Source organism: Physeter macrocephalus, unplaced genomic scaffold (genome assembly GCF_002837175.3).
Source record: "Physeter macrocephalus isolate SW-GA unplaced genomic scaffold, ASM283717v5 random_141, whole genome shotgun sequence".
Lineage (NCBI taxonomy): Eukaryota > Metazoa > Chordata > Mammalia > Artiodactyla > Physeteridae > Physeter > Physeter macrocephalus.
In genome coordinates this window covers 35424-42625 of record NW_021145427.1, presented here as the reverse complement: position 1 = coordinate 42625, position 7202 = coordinate 35424, and positions in this window count along the sequence as shown.

Below are 7202 nucleotides of genomic sequence, written 5' to 3'. Positions count from 1 at the left end.
CAACAGTGAGAGGCCCGCAAACCACAAAAAAAAAAAAAAAAAAAAAAAAAAAAAAAAAAAATAGATGCCTGCCTCTCAGGCCAATGCTTTAATATAAGCAGATGAGCCTTCTTCACTTTAAGTCTGGGTGTGATCGGGTGCCCGTGAGCTGGGCCCTAGAGTGTGCGGGTCCAAGTGCACCAGCCCTTTATAAGAGTCGCCACTCGTATCGTTACAGTCTTGTGGGTCTAGGGGTGTGAGTCTCATTGGTCTTCAAAGGTAAATGTTTTAGGGGCTCGTCTTTCAAGTGCATGTCTTAAAAGTTGGAGTGCTGATGTGGGCACCTCTCATCAGAGAGAAGCTCCAGGTTTTGAGTTCCTTCCCAGCTGCTCCTACCCACTTCGATGTGGTTTTCTTCTCATTTGCTGAGTACAGTTATCACTCAGCCAGCCCTTAGGTTTTTCTAAGGGGAAATTGTTCCATATATAGTTGTAGAGTCAGTGTTTCTGTGGGAGGAGGGGAGTTTAGGATCTTCCTAAGTCATAGTCTTGAACTGGAAGCAGGACTACATCAAACTAAAAAGCTTCTGCAAAGCAAAGGAAGCCATCAACAAAATGAAAAGGCAACCTACTGAATGGCAGAAAATATCTTCAAGTCAAATGTCTGATAAGGGGTTAATATCCAAAATACATATAGAACTCATACAACTCAATAGCAATAAAAAAAATAAATAATAAACATTTAAAAATTCAATTTAAAAACGGGCAGAAGATCTGAATAGAGATTTTTCAAAGAAGACGTACAGATGGCCAATAGGTACATGCAAAGGTGCTCAACATCACTGATCAGCAGGGAAATGTATATCAAAACCCTAATGAGCTATCACCTCACACCTGTCAGAAAGGCTACTCTCAAAAAGAGGAGAAACACAAGTGTTGGCAAGAATGTGGAGAAAGGGGGACTCTTGTGCACTGTTGGTAGGAATGTAAATTGGTACAGCTACTATTGAAAACAGTATGAAAACTTCTCAAAAAATTAAAAATAGAAGTACCATACGATCCAGCAATTCCACTTCTAGGTATTTATCCAAAGAAAATGTAAACATTAACTCAAAAAGATATATGTTCCCTCATATTCATTGCAGCATTATTTACAGTAGCCAAGACATGGAAACAACCTAAATGCCCACTGCTGGATGAATGGATAAAGAAACTGTGGTATACACATACAATGGAATATTATTCAGCCATAAAAAAGAATGACATCTTGCCATTTGTGACAACATGGATGGACCTCAAAGGCATTATGCTAAGTGCAATAAGTCAGACAGAGGAAGACAAATACCATATAATGTCTCTTATTAAGTGGAACCTTTAAAAAAAAAAAAGCTCATAGATACAGAGAACAGATTGTTGGTTGCCAGAGGTGGGGTTAGGGGTTGGAGAAATTTTTTTTAATTTAAATAAAATAAAAATTTTAAAAATAAATATTTTCTATAAAGTAAAAAGTATAGGGGACTTCCCTGGTGGTTCAGCGGTTAAGAATCCGCCTGCCAATGCAGGGGACACAGGTTCGAGCCCTGGTCCAGGAAGATCCCACATGTCATGGAGCAACTAAGCCCATGCACCACAACTACTGAGCCTGCGCTCTAGGGCCCACGTGCCACAACTACTGAGTCCAGGCGTCACAACTACTGAAGGCCGCGCACCTAGAGCCCATGCTCTGCAGCAAGAGAAGCCACCACAATGAGAAGCCCATGTACTGCAACGAAGAGTATAGCATTATGCGTACATTAGGAAAGAGGAAAAACTGCAAATTAATTACCTAAGCTCCTACCTCAAGAAACCAGTAAAAAGAAGAGAAAAATAAACCCAAAGGAAGGGGAAGAAAATACAAAGGATAAGAGCAGAAATAAACAAAATAAAAAACACAAAGACTACAGAGAAAATAAATGAAATAAAAAGCTGATTCTTAAAAAAATCAATAAAATAAAACTCTGCTAAGATTGACAAGATAAAAAGAGAAAAGACACACATTACCAATATCGAAAATGAAACAGAGGATATCATAACAGATCCTACAACCATTAAAAGGATCATGAGAGGATGCTATGAACACTTTTATACACATAAATTGGACAACAGAAGAAATGGACCAATTTCTCAAAAATTACAAACTACCAAAACTCAGACAAGATGAAATAATAATCTGAATAGTCCCATAACCATTAAAGAAATTGAGCTGTAGAGAAAATCAAATACCGTATGCTAACACATATATATGGAATCTAAAAATATAGCACAGGGAGATCAGCTCAGTGCTTTGTGACCACCTAGAGGGGTGGGATAGGGAGGGTGGGAGGGAAACACAAGAGGGAGGAGATATGGGGATATATGTATATGTATAGCTGATTCACTTTGTTATAAAGCAGAAACTAACACAACATTGTAAAGCAGTTATACTCCAGTAAAGATGTTAAAAAAAAAAAAGCCAATTTCATTTCTATATACTGAAAACGAACAAGAGGAAAGGAAAATAAAAGATGCAATACCATTTACAAGTGACCCAAAGAATACAAAGTGTTTAAGTACATACGTCATGGACATATACACACTACCAAATGTAAAATAGACAGCTAGTGGTGGGAAGCAGCCGCATAGCACAGGGAGATCAGCTTGGTGCTTTGTGACCACGTAGAGGGGCGGGATAGGGAGGGTGGGAGGGAGACACAAGAGGGAGGGGATATAGGGATATATGTATACATATAGCAGATTCACTTTGTTATACAGCAGAAACTAACACACTATTGTAAAGCAATTATACTCTACAATAAAGATGTTAAAAAAATACTTAGGTGCAAATCTAATAAAACACATGCAGAATCTAGACGAAGAAAATTACAAAATGCTGATGAAGAGATCAACGATGTAAATACTTGGAGAGACATACCACATTCATGGATTGGAAGATTTAACATAGTAAAGATGTCAATTCTTCTTAAACTGATTGACAGGTTTAGTGCAATTCTTACCAAAATCCCAATGAGATTTTTTGTAGTCTAGACAGGCTTATTCTAAAATTTGTATGAAAAGGGAAAGATCCCAGAATAACCAAAACAAGTATAAAAGAAAAAAAGATTCACAATGTCAAAGCTGACCATATAGCTACAGCACTCAAGATAGTGTGGTATTGATGGAGGGGTAGACACATAACTCAATGGAATAGAACTAAGAACCCAGAATAGATCCACTGAAATATGTCCAATTAATTTTTGATGAAGGAGCAAAAGCAATTCAGTGGAGGAATGATAGCCCTTTCAATAAACGGTGCTGGAGCCACCAGGGGGTAAAAATAAGAACCTCAGCCTATACCTCACACTTCATACAAAAACTAACTCAAAATGGATCATGGACTTAAACGTAAAACACAAACTATAAAACTTCTAGAAAAAAAAATAGAAAATCCTTGAGATCTAGGACTACATTAACGTTTTTGGACTTGATACCAAAAGCATGATTCATAAAAAAAATTTTAATAAATTGAACCTCATCAACATTAAAAGCTTTTGCTCTGAGGAAGACTATGCTAAAAGGATAAAAAGATTAATCACAGACTGGGAGAAAATATTTGCAAATCCCATATCCAACAAAGGACTTTTACCTAGAATATATTTTAAAAATTTAAACCTTAATATTAAAACAATCAATCCAATTAGCAAATGAGCAACACACTTGACAGACTTTTCACCGAAGATATATAGATGGCAAAAGGCACATGAAAAGATGTCTACCATAGTTAGCCAGTGGAAAAATGCGAATTAAATCATGATAAGATACCACCACCCACCTATTAAACTGGTTAAAGTACAAAATATTGGCAGTGCCTGTATTAATTTCCTACTGCTGCCTTAACAAATTACCACAAATTCAGTAGCTTAAAAAAACACAGTTACTTTCTCAGAGACCTGGAAGTCAGAAGCCCCAGATGGGTCTCATGGGGCGAGAATCAATGTTGGCAGGGCTGTGTCCTTGTGGAGGCTCTGGGAGAGAATCCTCTTCCTTGCCTCTTCGAGCTTGCAGACCCCGCCTGCATTCCTTGGCCCAGGGTCCCCTCCACCTGCAATTGCTGGTCAAGTCCTTCCATCATTACAGCACTCTGACACAAACTCTTCTGCCCCCCACTTCCAATGCCTGGATGCAGAGGGAGTCTGTGGTGGGCAGTGCAGAGTGGTGGGCTTGCAGTATCTGACTGCCCACCTGCTACAGCCATCGCCCAGATCCCATCTGCCTGGGCTCCCAAGCTTTCAGGAGAGCCCGGAAACTGAGACTTCTGTAAAATCTCATTTCCAATACCAGCAATGAGTTTAAAAAAAAAAAAATTTTTTTTTCGGCCACGCCATGCAGCATCGGGGATCTTAGCATCCAGGATCTTAGTTCCCCGACCAGGGATCGAACCCGCACCCCCTGCAGTGGAAGCGCAGACTCTTAACCACTAGAACACCAGGGAAGTCCTTTAAAAATATTTTCATGGGTATGAAGTTTCACTTTGGGAAGATGAAAAAGTTCTGGACGTGGATGGTGGTGACGATTGCACACCAAGGCGAATGCACTTAATGCCACTTCAAAATCGTTAAGATGGTAAATTTTGTGTTATGCATATTTTACCACAATAAACATGTTAAAGGATGTGGACCTCCTGACTGCCCTGGCTACCAGGTCACCTTCCCACCTTGAGGTCAGGAGAGGAAGGGAGGCCTGAGGAAGTGGGGAGGGGGAAGAGGGATGGGAACGGGGGAGATGAAAGCAGAGGGGAGAGAGGAGAGAAAGTTGGAGGTGGGGGAGTGGGATGGAGGAAGGGGGGGAGAGGAGCAGAGGGGGGAGGGGCGGGGAGAGAAATGGAACAGAGTTAAGAGGGGAGCCGAGGGGGCCTGGCCAGGGACTGTCCTCCCAGGGCTGGGGCTCCTTGAAGGAGGGCAGGGTGGTGACCCTCGTCAGGGTCTCTGAAGGCAATCGTGAGGGGCCAGCCAAGGCCAGGAGAAGTGGGGGGATCTGCAGGTGCGGGGTGGGCAGGAGGCCTGGCGCCAGGAGGCCAGGGGTGGCAGGCGGTGCTCCTCCCCTGCCCCACTGCTGACCCCCCATGGGGTGGCATCCGAGAGGGGCTGCAGGCACCAAAGGCCCTTTGCAAGCATGGGTCATTCTGCAGCTGAGGAAACTGAGGCACGAGGAGCCAGGCACCCGCCACCTCCCAGTGGTGGCCTCCAGCCTGAGGCAAGGTTGGGGAGACTCGCAGGTGCACCTCCAGCCACGGAGGTGATGGTGAGAGGGGGGCAAGCTAGGGGGATTCATGGGGTTACGATGCCCCTGGAGGGGTCAACAGGTGCCTTTTCAGGACCTGTCACCCTGCACACCTGGGCCCAGGCCTGCACTTTCCGCCAGCACAGGGTTTCAAGTTTCCTAGTGGAGCAGGTCATGGGCCAGGATCCTGGGACCATGTGAGGTGAGCTGGGACCAGCTGGGTCAGGCGGGGAAGTAAGGAGGGAGGATTGGGGAGGTGGGGGGTAGTAAAGGAGGGAGGAAGGGAGGCAGATAGGACGCAGAAGCTGATGGGGGCTCTAAGGGGCCTGGACGCCACCCACCCCTACCCCACTCCCCTTCCCCAAGCCTGCTCCTCTTCAGCACACATCAGAAGCTTCTCCCTGCTCGAATCCTCAGGAATTTGGGGTGAAATACAAGGCATGACCCTAGCCTTCAAGACCTGGACTCATTGGACGCTCACTCCCCCATCCCTGGCCCCAGGCCCTGGGGTATGCGGGCGTGCTGTGGGCTCCACCTGGCCTGCCGAGTCCCTCCTCTGGCCTGCCCGCCCCAGATCTCTGTTATATGGGTCACTAAGCCAGGAGGTTGGGGCTTCCAGGGGCCACGCTGTCTACATCCATCGTAGACACAGGGTGCGCCGTCGTGTGACTGACACTGGGAGGTGCTGATCCAGAGTCCGAGGGGGACCCAGCATGTCCTGATGCTGTCCAGTCCAACACCCTGCGATGGAATGCTCCAGAAACACCGCCTGCCTCCCCCTTGACCAAGGGCTACGGGCTCCCCTGAGGAGCTGGCACAGACCTTGCACCTGGGAGACCGAGGGTGGCCCGTGGTGATGCTTCGCACTCCCGGACACGGATGGCGCTGCCCCACCTCGGGGACACGCAGGATGTACGGGGCCCAGCGGGGCACGTCCTCTCCCCTCCTTCCTGCCCCTGCTTCCGCTGCCCTTGGCTATCCTCCGCCCTCTGCCGGCACCCTGCACCCTGGCCCGTGGTCTCCTGCCCCTGCGCCCTCTGCACCGGCCCAGCCCTGACAGGTGCTCGCTGAGGCTGCTGGCAGCTTCCCCACCTGAAGCCCTTCCCTGGCCTCTTGTTAACCCCAAACCCTCTGTGAGGCGCTGTGTGGACCAGGCACACCATCTCTGGGGCCTCCGGGTTCCCGTGCTGCAGCTCGGCCGTCTTCCCAAGTCCAGGCCCACCAGGGGACGCTGCCCTAACCCTAACCGTAACACGATGCTCCTGACCCCGGTCTCTGCAAGGTCATAACCTGGGCAGCTTCCCAATTACCCGGCCCCTCAAGGAGCAGGCTCCCCATCCCTGCAGGAGGGACCTCCCCCACACCCCTGCTGCGCCATTGCTTCACCGTGACCTCCGGTGGCCCTGTCCAGAGCTGGCCACCCCTCAGGGGCCTCCTCTGCAATGTCTGGGCTGATTGGGTTTCAGTAGGCAAATGCTGGGGGCCTTCCCCCCTCCTTCCAACGTCCACCTGCAGAGCATCAGCCAGGGCCAGGCCATCTCCGGGGTGACACTGGGAATGGGGGCAGGAGCGGGGGCCCAGCTCACGCCTCGGGGGTGACACTTCCTCTGTGACCACTGCACAGTGGGAGTTTGCACCAAAACGTCCCTAATGCCCCATCCAGCGTTGGCCAAAAAACCTAGGATCCCTCCCAGGAGGAACCAGGACAGAGGTGGTAGAAAGCCTGGCCCGAGCTCCCTGGAGAAGCCCTGACTCACTCTCGGGTCCAGGCACCTCTCTCGCGAGGGCCTCCATCTCCAGGGGACAGGCTCGGGCCTGCCCTGCAGGAGGATGGCTGCGTCAGGCCCACTGGCTCTCTGTCCACAGCTGGCGTGACTCTTGTTCCACCAGGCTGGCCCCTCTCGGCACCACCAAGTCCGAGTCAGTCGC